This window comes from Tupaia chinensis, unplaced genomic scaffold (assembly GCF_000334495.1).
Source record: "Tupaia chinensis unplaced genomic scaffold, TupChi_1.0 Scaffold000225_1, whole genome shotgun sequence".
Classification (NCBI taxonomy): Eukaryota; Metazoa; Chordata; class Mammalia; order Scandentia; family Tupaiidae; genus Tupaia; species Tupaia belangeri.
In genome coordinates this window covers 5,933,994-5,951,392 of record NW_006159700.1, presented here as the reverse complement: position 1 = coordinate 5,951,392, position 17,399 = coordinate 5,933,994, and the positions used below count along the sequence as shown (strand labels likewise).

The 17,399-nt window shown below is 37.7% G+C and overlaps 1 non-coding gene across 1 annotated transcript; it reads right to left on the bottom strand.

Annotated features, from left to right (window-relative positions):
- Positions 1–1,478: 1,478 nt before the first annotated feature.
- On the bottom strand, positions 1,479–1,614 carry LOC114007734 (small nucleolar RNA SNORA48). Its single transcript, XR_003549316.1, has one exon. It is a non-coding gene; the product is annotated as a small nucleolar RNA SNORA48 (small nucleolar RNA).
- Positions 1,615–17,399: the final 15,785 nt, after the last annotated feature.

The window sequence follows — 17,399 nt, the reverse complement described above, 5'->3', positions numbered from 1 at the left end:
ATACCAGGAGACTTCTAATTCTTTGTTTTCAAAGCAATTGAAGAAACCTATAGATCATTACAATATAAAGTTTGATAATACATCCTCATGTGATTTTGGGGATTTACTCTGAAATCAATTTAGTAGCTTAGTTGTATGGCTAAGAACAAAACTTCCATTCCCACCTGTCCTATTCCACATTGTTATGAACAATTTTTCTCAGTACTCATATAAACAATACAGTAGGAATTAAGTTTGGGATGAACACTGTCATCAGCCATAAGTAATACTTATTCATTGTTACATAAACAAAAATTAAAAGGATCCCACAGGATACAACGGAAAGTGTTAGGAAAGAGGAGAGCATCGGCAGTCAGGATTGAGGAGCGTTGAGTAGTATGGGAGTGAGAACGCATGAGACGGAAGTGTGGAAGGGGCTTGCATTTTGTGCTGGTCAGTTGTTTAATAAGGCCAAATATCTGTGAGTCTCATTTTTCCTCAGGATGCGTGACTTTCTGAAAGACACTAAAGATAGCTGTAACTATGAAGGGATGGATTCTGAAAAGAACCCTCTTATCAGATGGTGGGAGGAGATTCAGCACAGCTGAGAAAACTCACCCGTAATGAAATAAGCGCTTGACTTTTTTCTTAATGCCGTATTCTCAGTGCTTAGAACATTGCCTGGCACAGGAAGCACAGGCATTTTCTGTCGAACGAATTGGTAGTGATTGGATGTAGCTAAAACTCCTGAGTCTTCACTTAGTGGAACTAGTTTGAGTGGCCAATTTTTAAAAATATTTATTGTATTTATTACTGTTATTTAAAAATTTGCTATTGGATATATGTGTATGGAGAGTGAGAGAGGAGAGAGAGAGCAAGTCAGAAAACAAGCAGCTGTTCCAGCTCTGGGTCTTGAACCACTGTCTGCCATGTTGGAGTCCTATGTATTAACCACCACACCACCTGCTGGCCCCAAAGTAATCAATTTTTAATAACGCTTATTTGAATTTATGTTTTATTATTTACTCCATCTAGAGAAGAACAAAAATTGGGCCCACTTATATATTCGTTTATATAATTCAGTTTGCCATTCTTTTCTGAATAAATCTCACATATCTATCATAGCTAAAAATAAGGGATAAAGCTGTTACATTTTTACCAAAAGAAAAGAGAAAAGAAAAATCATAACCTAAATGACAAATAATATAAATTAAATTCCATATACTAGAATTAAATGGATTAATATGTAGGAGAGAAAATATGTTTGTGTGTCTGGATGACAGTAGAAAAATAATAAGCAAACAGTATTAATCAGACTTGATGTCATGGGGTTGACTGTCATGAAGTTGAAATTGTCACAGATTTAATTTTAAATAAGTCAGAATTATCACATCAAATGAGAAGACTAGTAATACTCTTCAAATAACATTCTTAGAAATGTGGGATGATGTCCAAGTTCAGAACTATCTTTTTTAAACATTTATTATTATTATTATTTTCCATGTGTCCAAGGCATGAACCAGGCAAGGACACTGATTCAAAGCCAAGCTGGGATGAACAAGGGGTTGCTTTGTCCCTGACTGATATAAGATGGGGATCACCAGCCAGATGCCACTCGACTCAGACCCAGGAAAAATCTTTATTTTTTTGTTTGTGATTTTCTAGCTGCTGGGTCTGGTTCTTGAAACAGGGTCAGCCATGTGGGAATCCAAGTACCTTAAGCAACACACCACCTGCTGGCCTCTTAAGTACTATTTTTAAAGTAAAAGACTTGGTGATATTTCCTATAAATCAAAATGACTACAATTAACATATGTTTTAGTCAAGAGTTGTTTAGCTGCAATTTATAGAAACCCAATTTCAATTGGTCTTAACCAAAAGTTGAAATGTATTGGCTTATAAAACTAGGAAAGAACAAGGTGCAGGGCTTAGCTGAATGCAAGGGATTAAATAACATCTTCAAGATTCTACTCTTTCTTTCTCTCTTGGCTTTGCAGTCTTTTTTTGAGATTTTTGCCTTAGGGTGCGTGCACTCGCCAGAGACAGAGAGAGAGAGAGAGAGAGAGAGAGAGACAGACAGTGAGAGAGAAAATGAAAAATCACCCCCAATGGGGGGGGGCATGCCATAATCCCTTTTCCATTCTCCTCCCAGGATCTTGGGCATGCATGCACACACCCCCAGCCTCAGTTTCAAGCCACTGGCCCAGGACTCAAACCATGGTTGGGCCTATGGGAGTCCCGCAATGTAACTGCTATGCCATTTGCTGGTCCTGGCTTTGTAGTCTTTTGTGTTGTATTTTTTTTTTTAGACACTTTTCCCACTTGGTGATTAAGTGATCCTCAAAAGTCTAAGCTTGCATTGTACTTAGTTTTTATAAATTTTGAAGAAGATGATGTGTTTTTTACTGATAGATTTAACAAAGAAAGGAGATGGCACTCTTATGAAACTCCTGGACCAGGTATCCATCTAGCCATGAAACGTTCTTGAAACTCAGCACAGCAGAGGACTCTGAGTAATCAGAACAGGGTTCTTGTATCCCTGTGGAAAAAGTTGTTGTTTTAGTTCATTGGCGTTGCTCTAATAACATACCACATAGTGTGTAATTTATAAACAATAGAAATTTATTTCTCACAGTTGTGGAGCCTGGAAAGTCCCAAATCAAGCTACTAGGTTTAGTGTTAGGCGAGAGCTGTTCTCTCTGCTTCCAAGATGGTGATTTGTTCCTGAATCCTCCAGAGTGGAGAAACCTCAAGCCCTTTTATAAATTTGCAGATCCCATTTATAAAATCAGACTTCTTGTGACTCAATCACTTCCCAAATGTCACACTTTAATACTGCTGTTTTGGGGATTGAACTTGAACACAAATTTTGGAGGGAGTACCATCATTCAAACAATAGCAGTTAGTGACAGAGACATCCCTGTGAATCATATGGATTAAAAATCTCCCCAAATATGGGCGGGCTCTGTGGCCTGGTGGTTGTAGCCAGATCCCACATGGTTGACCCTGTGGTTTGAGTCCTGAACCTGACAGCTTGAGAAACACTCAGGACACATGTGCTTGTGTGCCCAAATCCTGAAAGGGATGAAAGATGGGGGAGAAGGGGCTGTGGCATGACCATTTTCTGTGTGGAATGTTTTCTCCCCTCTCTCTTTGTCTATGGCAAGTGCACATGACCTCTAGCAAACACACAAACACATACACACACACATAGACACACACACACATAAACCACAAAAAAGTAACATAACCTCTAAAATATTTTCACGTATTATTTTGTACTAATTACATTATAAAAATTGAAGCATTGAGACCAGCAGTTAGCATAATGGCTATGTCGCTGGACTCCCATGTAGTTGACTGTGGTTCAAGTCCTGGACCCGGCGGCTTAAACTCATGCTGGGCACGTGTGCGTGCATGCCCAAGATCCCGAGAGGAGAATGGAGAAGGGATTGCGGTGTGGCCATCCCCCCTGTGGGGTGATTTCTTGCTTTCTGTCTCTCTGTCTCTCTCTGTCTTTCTGGCGAGCACATGTGCCCGGTAGCGAAAACTCTCCAAAAAAGAAAAAAAAAAAGAAAAAAAAATTGAAGCATTGAAGCATTAAATTGGTTAAGCAGATGCCACAGAGAAAATGAAATGTACACTGGCTCAATGAACACTGAATCTCTAGGAACATCCCAGAGATAGTAGTTCTGAGAATGTAGATTATTTTCCCTAAAGTCAGACAGGATTTGAGGTTTCTTCCATTTTGCTCTGTTTTCTGTGCTGAAGCTTGCTCATTAGCTACAGTCCATGGGTAGGGAGAGAGAGGAAATAACAAGGAAAGTGAATCCCATATAAGGAAATGATCTGGAAGTAATCCCCATCATCCCCTTCCTATTTCTAATGGTCAGAACATAGACACACGGCCATTCATGGTAGGAAGGGAGGCTGTGGCAAATGGGAGATAGCTGGGCAGCCTTCATTGACATGATTTCAAAGTGGTTCTGTACTGAAAGGAAGGTCACAGTGTATAATGGGACGACTCGTCTCTGCAGCGCTTCTTTTTAACTTTTGCAAACATCTATAGGGCACATTAAAATTTACTTTTACTATGGAAAAAATTGCTATGATATGTCTTTATATAGGAAAACAGAAAGGATAATTTCTGTTCTATAGTAACAAAATGTTGCAGTAGAAGTGGAAAGTCAGACAGAAAGAGAAAGAGACGGGTATTTTTGATAGGATCTCACTTTGTCATAATCTTCCTGCCCTAACCTCCCAGTTAGCTGGAATTCCAGGTGTATGCTACTGCACCTGGTCTGTTCAGTTGATCTGCAATCAACGTTTACCTCTCATGAAGCCTCAGGTTTGAGCAGCGGCACCGCACCACTTTGAGCAGTGCCACCCAGTGCCATTGCTGGGGTAGTACATTCTAAAGTCCTTCATAAAAACTATGGTAATCTTGGGGAACCAGCAGTTAGCATAATGGCTATGTCGCTGGACTCCCACGTAGTCGACCGCGGTTCGTGTCCCGGACCCGGTGGCTTAAAAAACTCACGCCAGGCGCGTGTGCGTGCGTGCCCAAGATCCCGAGAGGAGAATGGAGGAGAAGGGATTGCGGCGTGACCATCCCCCCTGGGGGGTGATTTCTCGCTTTCTGTCTCTATGTCTCTCTCTGTCTGTCTGGCGAGCGCACGCGCCCTATAGCAAAAACCTCTCCAAAAAAAAAAAAAAACCCAAAAAACCAAAATAAAACTATGGTAATCTTGAGAGGTGCTTCATTTTTTGATATTACTGTGCATATTTAAAAATATAAAGTATGTTCATATTCATTCCAAATATTATAATTTTCACTTTTATTTTAATAAGAATATTGATGTTCCCAAAAGAATTACAATTATTTTGGTCTTGTACTTTTAATGTCCTCAGTTAGTTTATTTACATTTTTAGAAAATATGAAATGTAATAGCGAGAAGAGGAGATTTAAATGTTTAGAGCACAAAGTAATGATAAATGTACGAGATGGTGGGTGGATTAGTTTATTGCACTGATTTGATCATTACATACTGTGTGAATGTGTGTATATATATATATAACCCACACTGAACTCCATGAATATGTTTAACTCTTACATGTCAATTGAAAAGCAATAACAATAAAGAAAATACGGAACTTGGTATATTGCATTTGTAAAGAGTCAAATTGTTGTACTACCTACTGTAAAAGGGTAGATGAAAAATTCAAGGCCATTGAAATTGCAAGATTACCTCTCTTTTTAAATGCTAAAAGTTACAGAGCTGGAAAAAGTATAATTTAGTATTACCCACTTGCCAAAAGAAAAAAAAAATGCCTGACTTGGATTTCATCCAGGAAGACATCTGTTTGCTTGGAACTAATAATAGCACAGCCCTAATGATGTGCCAAACAAGTTACTTTAATAGAAATGCTTTGTTTTGAGAGGTTAAGTTTGGTTACTCAGCAGAACAGCTCTGTTTATAAGGTTATGTTTGAATCTTCAACTAGGGAAGTTTGGAAAACTTAAGGGAAATTGCTGTATATTTTAAAGTCAAAGCTAAACTTGTGGGTGCACATAATCTCTAAATGACCTTTCAGGATTAAGCACTTTTAGAAGGTAGATGCGAAGTAGTAGCATATCATTACTCAAGTTCTAGAAGAGATATTAGAGGCTGTCCATCATTTCCAAAAGCATGCATATTCATTCAAATGCCTAGTGACTATTTCTCAAAATCTACCCCAAATAGAAGTTCTATTTAGTTCATTTTGGTGCCATTATTTCTCACTTCCGATTTTCCTCTAAAATTCCAAAAGTTTTGTTTAAAGTGAAGAAGAAAAATTTAAATATTTGAATGTTTGGTCTGTGAACATCTGGATGTTTATAATAACAGAAGTGATAGAATTTCTGATTTTATTCTTAGCATGCTAGCAACTTTGTGAAAAACACTGCCATGTGAACAAAACCAAAAGCATGTCTTAGGGAAAGCCATTTATAAGCTTTTTAGGCTTGTTGCCCAACTTTAGTGATTACTCTATCCATTTCTTGGTGTTCCAGTGCTGTTTTCATTTAAACTCTAGATCAATGGCTAATATGCATTTTGAAATATATCTAAATACATCCAATATGACCTTGGGTGTTAATTGAGAGGTCTTGTCTAAACCAACAATGAGAAACTCAACTGTCTCTTTTAATAGAATTAAATACTAGAGTGTAACTATTGTAAGAAAATACTTAGTATTTGACATTTTGCTATCTTGAACTAGAATGTTAATAATATAATTGAAATAGGGTAAAATTATATTAAGGTTTCTATGTAAAAAATTCTATGCAAAGTCATGTTGTAAGATTAAACATTTCCTAGAAATGTTTGAAATTGAAAGCTGTTATGTGTATTAGATCACAATTTTGTATTAATTGGCCATGTCCTAAAGGCACACAAGATTCTAAATACTGCGTAGTCAGAGGAATTTTTTCTGGCCAAGGTTGGCTTCTCATGTTGTCACTGACCATGGGAAACAGATTTTGACCCAAACAAATGCTAAGGTTATTTCAGGTACTTTTTGGGACACCTGGATCTTTTTCTGAATAAATTAATCTCTACTGAAATAATTTTCCAAGACCAGACTATTTTTGGTGATGAGTCTTTATTTTAAAATGACTTAATTCTAGATTCCCACTCAGATAGAGTTTCAGAATATTAAGGGTCTCAGAGAAAAAACGATATTATTTATTCATTGATTTTGAGATTTTTTTTTTGCTATAGGGCATGTGTACTTGCCAGGAAGACAGAGAGAGACAGAGAGACAGAAAGCGAGAAATCACGCCCCAGAGGGGATGGCCATGCCACAATCTCTTCTCCATTCTGCTCTCGGGATCTTGGGCACACACGCACATGCGCCTGGTGCGAGTTTAAGCCACCCACTGGGTCCAAGACTCAAACCATGGTCGACTACATGGAGTCCAGTGACATAGTCATTATGATATCTGCTGGTCCCCCAAAAAATATTAATAGAAGAAGTTGTAATATACACTACATAGTTTGACAAGAGAAATCCCCTCACTTTTTAAATTTATTCAACTGGACTGGTCTGAGAAGTATTTCATATTAGTAAATTCTTTATATGAGCCAAATGATACATAGTGATTGAATGTTTAAATAAATAATGATAATAAATAATAATAATCTGAATTTGATGATGATGATGATGTGGATAGTAATGTCTTTTTCTTGATTGATATGCATGGTAATCATGCTGGAAAAAGAAATATAATACATTTTAAAGATTAAAAAAAGAATAATATGCATCAAGTAAAAGTAATCTTTTCCAGGTACATAGTTCTATGAATTCTATGAACTATAAGCGGTGTGTAACTCACAACCATAATAAAAAGCTAGTATTTCCATTATCTAAAAATTCTCTTTTATGCCTCTTTACAATAGTCAATTTCCCTTTTCTATCCTGAGTCTCTGAAAACTACTGATCTTATCTCTGTCTCTATGATTTTTTATTTTTAAAATGTTGTAACTGAATCCTGTGATACGGAGCCTTTTGAGTCAGGCTTCTTTCACTTAGCATGATGATTTTGAGATTCATCCATGTAACTGCATATAACAGTGGTTTATTCTTTTTCAAAATTTTTCTTCTAAGACTCGTCCTTCTTAATGCTAATTAAATCCAAAATGTATTTGTGCAGACTCGTAATCTGAGCCAATCATGGCAAACACATTTTTTAGCCTTCTTAATGCAGTAGCCCTTTTCCTATAATCTTGTACTCACATATGCCCATATGACTGTCCAGGTGAATGAAAAGTGGAATCTTTTAGTGAACATTTAGGAAAGGTGTCTCTCTTCCATATAAAAAAGAGGGACGGATACCCTGCTCCCTCTGGTTACTCTGTTCTGCTTCCAGATTCCTGTCTTTAGACAAATGGTTTCTGGAGCTTTGGTAGCCATCTTGCAAGCTAGAAGGAAAGGCAAGAGACTTTAGAATGTCCCAGAACTTTGCCATCATTGGCTCATCAATGGCCTCAAAACTGTCCAACCTCAGATTTCTTATTATGAGAGAAAACTGAAAGTGTTATTTATGTCAGTGTACTGTATTATGTGCAATTGATGACATTTCTTGCTGAGACAGGTATCATTTAACATAAAATCTAGTTCAGATTAGAATTGGGGCTCACAGTTTTATTACCATAGTTAGAAAATTCTACTACTACTTTTTACAGAAACTTATAGTGTGCTTGAAATGGGTTGATACCTAAGCATTTTCTCCAGAGATTTTGAAACCATCATCTCACTTAAATGATGACAATTCTGTGCTTTTAGAATGTGCCCTTACTAGGCTTGCTTCAGTATTTTATGGACTAGTTTCAGATCTGTAAAAATGATATCATTTAATGATTAAGTTATTACAGTTTTCTTTTTTTTAGAGGTTTTTGCTATAGGGCGCATGCTCTCGCCAGACAGAGAGTGAGAGAGAGACAGAGAGTGAGAAATCACCCCCCAGGGGGGATGGCCACGCCGCAATCCCTTCTCTTCCATTCTCCTCTCAGGATCTTGGGCATGCACGCATACGCGCCTGGCATGAGTTTTAAGCCACCGCGTCTGGGACGTGAACCGCGTTGGACTACATGGGAGTCCAGCGATATAGCCATTACGCTAACTACTGGTCCCTTACAGTTCTTTTTTAGATCCAAAAACTTAGCGTGATTTTCATATTATTCTCTAAAAAAGAGAAGAGAATTAACTAGGATATTTAATGAGTCCCGAATGTGTTGGTCATGCTAACATGGCAATCTCACAATGGTTAAGATAGATTTACTTACTGGATACATTTTATTGTTTTAAGTTTGGCATATGTAGCTTTAAAGAAAAGGCTTTTATCACTTACTTTGTGAATCTGAACAAATATAAATTAATGTCTGAAGCAACACAAAATGAACAAAAAATATTTCTGTAGGTAGACTATATTTTTGTCTGGAGTCTGTCAAATATATGCTATTATTGCTTACGATTAAGTACTTGGCTCAGAGTTATTCCAAACCAAGGTCCTTGTAATTTTGTAGTCACTGAACAGGAAATCCTGTGCTTAAAGAATTGTTCTCTCTGCCATTAATGTAGAGATGTGCCCACTGGGAGTAGCCTGAGAGTGTAATTATCCCTGCAGAAATATTGGAATAAGATAATATAAAACTATAAAGTGCTTTTTTAATAAAACATTTTTATTATCATAAGTTAGAGGGAAGATAATTTTCGATATGCTTGTTTAATGTGAAACTTCTGCAAAGAGGGCCAAAGTTTTTGATGGAAGTGCCCATGTTCAACTACAACCCAAAAATAAACTTGAAAGATATTAGAAATAATTTATTCCCTTATATTTAAACTATTCAATGAACTTCTTGAATTAGTGCTAAGAACTAGAAAGTAGGTTGGGTTTATGATTGACTAATAAGCTCCACTTATTATCAACATTTCATAAAATAATTCTGCAGATATTAGTAGATAAGAAATAATTTTGTCATGTTTATCAGTTCTGTAAACACTTTAAAGGACAACCACTTTGCTTGATTCCAGTGCATATGTAACACTCATTCTTATAAACACTTATCTGAATCTCTGTTCACTTAATGTAATAAGGCTACTAGATTATAGGGGAAGTACAATAAATTTGTTACTTTACATTATCTAAAGAATCTTCTTTGTGGGACCAGCAGTTGGCGTAATGTCTATGTCACTGAACTCTCATGTGGTTGACTGTGGTTCAAGTCCCAGACCCAGTGGCTTAAATTCACACTGGCACATGTGCGTGCATGCCCAAGATCCCAAGAGGAGAATGGAAGAGAAGGGACTGTAACATGGCCATCATTATGGGGAGGTGATTTCTCACTTTTCCTCTCACTGTTTCTCTCTGTCTCTCTTCAGCAGGTGCATGTGTCCTATGGCAAAAACTTTTCCTGGTGTGTGTGGGTAGATTTTTGCTAAGGGGTGCGTGCGCTCACCAAAGAGACAGAGAAAGAAAGAAAGTGAGAAATCACCCCCTTATGGGGGATGGCCACACCACAATCCTTTCTCCTCCATTCTCCTCTAAGAATTTTGGGCACACACACACATGTACCTGGTGCGAGTTTCAATGTTGGGTCTGGGACTCAAACTCAAACCATGGTCAGTTATGTGTGAGTTCAGCACCTTAACCACTACACTACTAGATGACCTCAGGCAAAAACCTTAAACAAAACAAAAAGCTAATCTACATAAATGACACTAGTATTTGAAAAACCCAGGGATTAGAGAGGCAAAATAACTTGCTTCATTAAAAAAATAGCTATGTAGCAGCATGGAGTAAAAGAAAAATTTCTTGAATAGACATGAGTACACTTTGGACTTGACCCTACAGGTGGCTTCAATTTCTTATGAAAGCAGCAGGAAAATAACTGTAATAGTGAGAGTGAGCAGTAACTTATTAAGAGTATTTAATTAATAGATTTAAGACACTGTCTGAGACAGGTTCCTTTACCTTTGTGAATTTAAGATGCTCATATCTGCTCCCTCATAATCTTGGCTGTGGTCAATAATTATTTAAACCACTTGAGAAGAGTTAACCCAATATTATCTCTATTATTGCTTGTGTCACATGGCTCAAATAGAATGATCCAGGAGACCAGAAGATTGTTATGGTAAAGTTTAGGATGACACTCATGTTGAGTCTGAATGATTCCATGTAGACACTGGAAGAATTAGAGATAATACAATATTATAGCTTACATGTATGGAACAAGCAATATTCTAACCATTTTATTTCTCTAGTGTTACAACTACTTTATTGGCAATGTGAAACTTTTTCAGAATCAAAATGGAGTCATTTGTGTCAACCTAACTAAAGGGAGCCAGGGAAGGTCAAGGAGGAGATGTTTTTTCATGCTATCATGCCTGATAACAAGAACTATTATTTTAAATTCCATGAGACTATAACCTTTCATAAAGGCCACCACAGCCTGACACAGGACGACTTCTGTTAGGATATTTATCCAGAGATTGCCTGTTGAAAGTTGGACTAACACAACTCTTTTTTTTTCAAAGAGAGAGAGAGATTTTTGAGATAGGTCCTGCACATTCACCAGAGAGAGGAGAGAGGAGAGAGAGAGAGAGAGAGAGAGAGAGAGAGAGAGAGAGAGAGAGAGAGAGAGAAATAACTCCCAGGTGGGCATGACCATGCCATAATCCCTTTTCCTCTCTTCTTCTCTTGGGATTTTAGGCACGTGTGCACATGTGTCTGGCGTGAATTTTTAAACTGCTTGGTCCAGGACTCGTACTGTAGTCAACTACATGGGAGTCCAGTGATGTAACCACTATGCCATCTGCTAGTCTCATGACCCTTGTTTTGATCCTGGTAGCCAAGGGCAATTTTCCCCCAACAACCAGTATAATTTCCTCTTCACCTTTTTTTTTTTCTCTCCTGTGGTTTTTCCCTTTAAAGCCTGCTTGAAAGTTGTTAAGACCATGTAGTGAACAGGTTTGGGGTTACCTGAAATATGCTTATCCAGGCTGCATGCTGGCTGTGGGTACATATTTTGGCTTAGAATAAATCTCTTAATATTTTACAGAGTTGGATTATTTCCACTGAAAGAAAGTTGTTTTGATCCCCATTTTTTTATGTTGGGAAATTGAGACATAGTTAAAGTAAATAGCTTATATAAAATTATATAACTGGTAAATAGTGAATCGAGAGTTTGGACTTAGTCTGACTTAGGGCCCTCATGCTGAAGCAGTGAGAGGAGAGATATGGAGAGTGGATAATAATAACTTTTTAGGTTTTTTGTCTGGTTTCCCATGAAGGCTCTATGTTCTTTAAAATTTTAGGTTCTGTGACATTCGCCCTGGACCTTCTTCGACACCTTTTTACATGAGCTCAATTTATTCCTGAAGTAAATAAAATGCTTAGTAAACATGAAAAATCAGGTAATGAGGGTAGGAACTGAAGTGCGATTTAGCAGTAGGCTATGGGAGCTATTCACACAGCATATGAAATACCAGATGGGACTGTGTTTAATGAAAGCTCTGATGGAATGTAAAATATATGAATTACAGAAATGATGTAAAGTTGGGAACCAGCTGTTAGCGTAATGGCTATGTCGCTGGACTCCCACATAGTCAACCGCGGTTCTCGTCCTGGACCCGGTGGCTTAAAACTCACGCCAGGCGCATGTGCGTGCGTGCCCAGGATCCTGAGAGGAGAATGAGGGAGAAGGGATTGCGGCATGACCATCCCCTCTGAGGGGTGATTTCTTGCTTTCTGTCTCTATGTCTCTCTCTGTCTGTCTGGTGAGCGCATGCGCCCTACAGCGAAAATGAGCGCATGCGCACCACAACCACTTCCCTCCCGCCAAAAAAAAAAAAAAAAAAAAAAAGAAATGATGTAAAGTTGAAAACAAAAAATAGTGGTATGTGGAAATTCTAGGAATTCTGAGACTAGTTATATGCCAGATTTAGGCTCAGGATTTTAACACTTTTCTGGAATCTAAGAGATGGGAGTAGAGTAGAAGGGTGACTTGTAGGGTTCTCCCTCTGCCCCAATAAAAAAGGCTACTATTTGACATGTGTAAGATGGCCAAAATATGTTGAGTACAAAACATTAGATACTGTGGAGAGAATTATATTTTCTCTGAACAATTACTTTTAAGAAAAAATGGGCAAGATGATGCACATGTTATTTCACTGATTAGTTTTTTTAAATTATATCATAGGATTGCAATTCCATGAGTAAGCTAAGTGACTTGTGCACTGTGCAATTATGGCATTGTTTTAGTTCCCTCTTAATCAATAGGCACAGCATTTTTATGTATAAGCACACTATTGTACAGTAGATATCTAGAACTTTTTCATGTTGCCTGATTGAAATGTTATGCCCATTGAGCAGCAAGTCCCCATTTTTCTCTCTCTCCAATCTTTGACAAACATTGTTCTACTTTCTTCTCTAATTAGTTTGATACTTTAGATAGTTCATATAAATTAAATCACTCAGTATTTGATCTTCTATAACTGGCTTATTTCACTTGCTACAATGTACTTACGGTTGATTTATGTTGCATATGACAGATATTCCTTCTTTTTCATGGTTGAATAATATTCTTTTAAAAAAATATTATATTTTTTTTAGAGGTTTTTGCTACAGGGCGCATTCACTTGCAAGACAGAGAGAGACAGAGAGATAGAAAGCGAGAAATCACCCCCTAGGGGGGATGGCCATGCTGCAATCCCTTCTCCTCTATTCTCCTTTCAGGATCTTGGGCATGCATGCACATGTGTCCGGTGTGAGTTTTAAGCCACCGGGTCCGGGACTTGAACCGCAGTAGACTATGTGGGAGTCCAACGACATAGCCATTATGCTAACTGCTGGTCCCTTTTGAAGAATATTCTATTGTATCCACATACCACATTTAACAATTTTATTTATTTATTTATTTTGGAGAGGTTTTTGCTATAGGTTGCATGTGCTTGCCAGAAAGACAGAGAGAGACAGAGAGACAGAAAGTGAGAAATCAACCCCCAGGGTGGTTGGCCACACCACAATCTCTTCTCCTCTATTCAACTCTTGGGATCTTGAGCATGCATCTACATGTGCCCAGTGTGTTTAAGCCCCGGGGTCCGGCACTCAAACTGCAGTTGACTACATGGGAGTCTAGCAACATAGCCATTATGCCAACTGATTGTCCCAGCAATTTTATTTGTTTTATTGAAAAATAAATTCATACATATTTACCATATACAATGTGTTGTTTTGAAATATGTGCACCTTGTGGAATTGTTTAATTTGAAATGATTATTATATGCATACATTTTTTGCAGCAAGAACACTTAAAGTCTACTTTCTTAGCAATTTTTAAGAATACAATATATTGTTTTAGTTATAATTACAGTGATGTGCAAATTTTGTGTCCTTTAACCATCACTTTAACTCCTTTATTTCTCACCCAACTCCTGATAACCATTATTCTTCTATTTTTATGAGTGCAACTTCTTTAGATTCTACATAAGAAATCATACATCATTTTTCTTTCTATGCCTGCCCTATTTCACTTAACATAATGTCCTCCAGGTTTATCCGTGTTGTCAGAAATGAGTAAAACTTCTTTATTATTTTATGGCTGAATAATATTTCATTATGCATATGCACCACATTTTCTTTATTCATTTACCTGTTAATAGACAGGTTGATCCCATATTTTAGTTTTTTTTTTTTTTTTTGAGAGATTTTCACTGTAGGGCGCGTGCGCTCGCCAGACAGACAGAGAGAGACATAGAGACAGAAAGCGAGAAATCACCCCCCAGGGGGGATGGTCATGCCGCAATCCCTTCTCCTCCATTCTCCTCTCGGGATCTTGGGCACACATGCACACGCGCCCGGCGTGAGTTTTAAGCCACCGGGTCCGGGACGTGAACCGCGGTCGACTACGTGGGAGTCCAGCGACATAGCCATTACGCTAACTGCTGGTTCCCCATATTTTAGTTATTTTGAATAATGTTGCAATAAACATGAAAGTGGAAATATCTATTCCACTTAATTTCAGGTATTTTAAATAGACATCCATAATGGGATTGCTGAATCATAGGGTAGTTCTATTTTTAACCTTTTGAGGAACTTCAGTATTATTTTCTTTCTTTTGCTTTGTTTTGGATGTAGGGTGTGTGTACTCTCCAGAAAGAGACAGAGAGATACAGAGAGAAAGGGGAAGTGAGAAATCACTCTTCAGGGGGAATAGCCATGCTGCAATAAATACCCTCTCCTCTATTCTCCTCTTGCGATTTTGGGAATGTGCACACACACGCCCGATGTGATTTTCAAACAACTGTGTGCAGAACTGGAACCATGATTGGCCATGTGTGTGTCCAGCACCTTTGCCATTATGTCATCTGCTAGTCCCTCACTGGTGTTTTCATAGTGACTACACTAGTATACCTGTCTACTGACAGTGTGCAAAGTTCCCTTTCCTCTATATCCTCACCAACACTTCTTATTTTTTACCTTTTTGATAATAATCATAACAGTATGAGGTCATATCTTATTGTAGCATTAATTTGCACAAATGATTAGTGATATTGAGCATTTTTCATATATCTGTTCACCATCTCTATATCTTCTTTTGAAAAGGGTCTGTTGAGACCTTTTGTCCATTTTGAGTCGAGTTCCTTATATAGTTTGAATATTAACCATTTATCAGATATATTATTTGCAAATATTTTCTTAGTACATTGTCTCTTCACTCTGCTGATTGATATCCACACAGAAGCTTTTTAGTTTGATTTAATCTTACTTGTCTGTTTCATTTTAGGTGCCTATATTTTGGGGGGGTCATATCCAAAAATCATTGTGTAGACCAGTGTCATGGATTTTAGCCCTGTATTTTCTTCCAGTAGTTTTATAATTTCAGATATCACACTTAAGTGTTTAATCCACTGTGTATGGATTTTTGTATATGTCATAATAGAAGGGTCTAATTTCATTCTTCTGCATGTGGATATCCAGTAATTTGATCAGCACTTGTTGAAGAGACTGTCTTTTTCTCATGCGTTCTTGGCATCCTTGTTGAGGATTCTTTGAGTATATATTAATGGGTCTATTTAGGAGCTGTTAGGTTTTATTCTCTATAATGAATTTCTGCTAGGACCATATCATTTTGATTTCCGTAGTTTCATAACATATGCTGAAATCAAGAAGAGTGAATGAAATCTCCAACTCTGTTTTTATTTCTCAAGATCATCTTGGCTATTTAGGGTGCTTTGTGGTCCCATATGAATTTCAGGATTTCTTTTTCTATTTCCATAAAAAATGCCATTGGAATTTTAATAGGAAAAAACATAAACCTACAGATCACTTTGGGTTGTGTGGACATTTAAAAAGTGTTAAGTCTTCCAACCTATGAATATGGATTGTCTCTCCATCTCTTATTATTTAATTTCTTTCAATAATGTTTTGTAGTTTTAAGCATACCAATAAGTCTTTTGCAGCCATGGCTAAACTTGTCTAAATGCTATCATTCACCCCTTCCTCCTTCAAGCTCGGCCAGCCCCAAATCATCATTAAGTGCTAATCTGGTCAGTCTCACAGAGCACTGTGCTTTATTCCTGCATCATTGGATGGCCCAGCAACTGATTTTTATATGTCGATTCTGCATCTTGCAACTTGAATGAATTCATTTAACAGTAAGTAGCTTTTTGGTGGAATCTTCATGGTTTTCTACATTATCAGTTTGTGCCATCTGCAAACAGATAATTTTGCTTTATTCTTTCTTGTTTGGATGCCTCTTATTTCTCTTTTTTGCCTAATTACTCTGACTAGGTCTTCCAGTACTGTTGAATAGAAGAGATTGTGGTACCAGCAGTTAGTGTAATGGCTTTGTCACTGAACTCCCATGTAGTTGACCACAGTTGGAGTCCTGGACCCAGTGGCTTAAACTCACACCCAATGTGTGTGCATGTGTGCCAAGATCCTAAGAGGAGAATGGAGGAGAAGGGATTGTGGCATGGCCATCCCCCTGGGGGGTGATTTCTCACTTTCTGTTTCATTGTCTCTCTTTGTCTTTCTGGCAAATGCACATGCCCTATAGCAAAAACTTCTCAAAAAAAAAAAAGAAAGAAAGAAAAAAAAAAGATCATGGTGGGTATTCTTCCCTTGTTCATGATCTTAAAGGAAAAATCTTTTCTTTTCAGCTTCAAAATTCTCTCCTTAGCTTTGAATTTTGCCAGTTATTATAATGGGAAATCATTGCTTTAGCAAGCACCCTGAAAAGCTAGAACACATTTCCTACTCTTTTCTCTGCCCCCTACGGGAAAGGCCTTCAAATGATATCAACTTCTGTCTTCTATACTATGGAACCCTCTGAAGCAGTTGTGTGATGCTCAGTTCCTCTGTTCTCAGTGGCCTCAGGCATCTAGAGTGTCCTGGGCCCTGTCAGCATTCTGAGGCAGATGAGACATAAGCTAGTTCCTTGGACAGCATTCCCCCAAGCCAGAATGTCAGATGGACAGTTCAGTCTTCTCTTTTGCTCTCCACAGAGAAACTGGGCACTGAGAATTTTCTCTTGATCATGTGACACTGTGTTGGGGAAAGGACTGTGGTGATATGGAAAGCTGTCATATACATTTCTCTACTGGCTTCAGTGCAGCTGATTTCATGCTTGCCTGGAGTTAGAAGCTTATGAACCGCTTTCTGGATTTCTTATAAAGGGAACTGGTCTGGGAATTGTTGAATCAGTGTCTCCATGAGTAGAAGGAGGGTCTGGTCTTCTTTTGAAATCTTGCTGATGTCACCTGTAATACACTTTTTTAATTGACGTTTTAAAATATTGTGTGAAAAAATTAATATTAGAGTTTATTCATTGTAAGTAATATATATATATATAAAATTACATAAAATTGAGAAATAT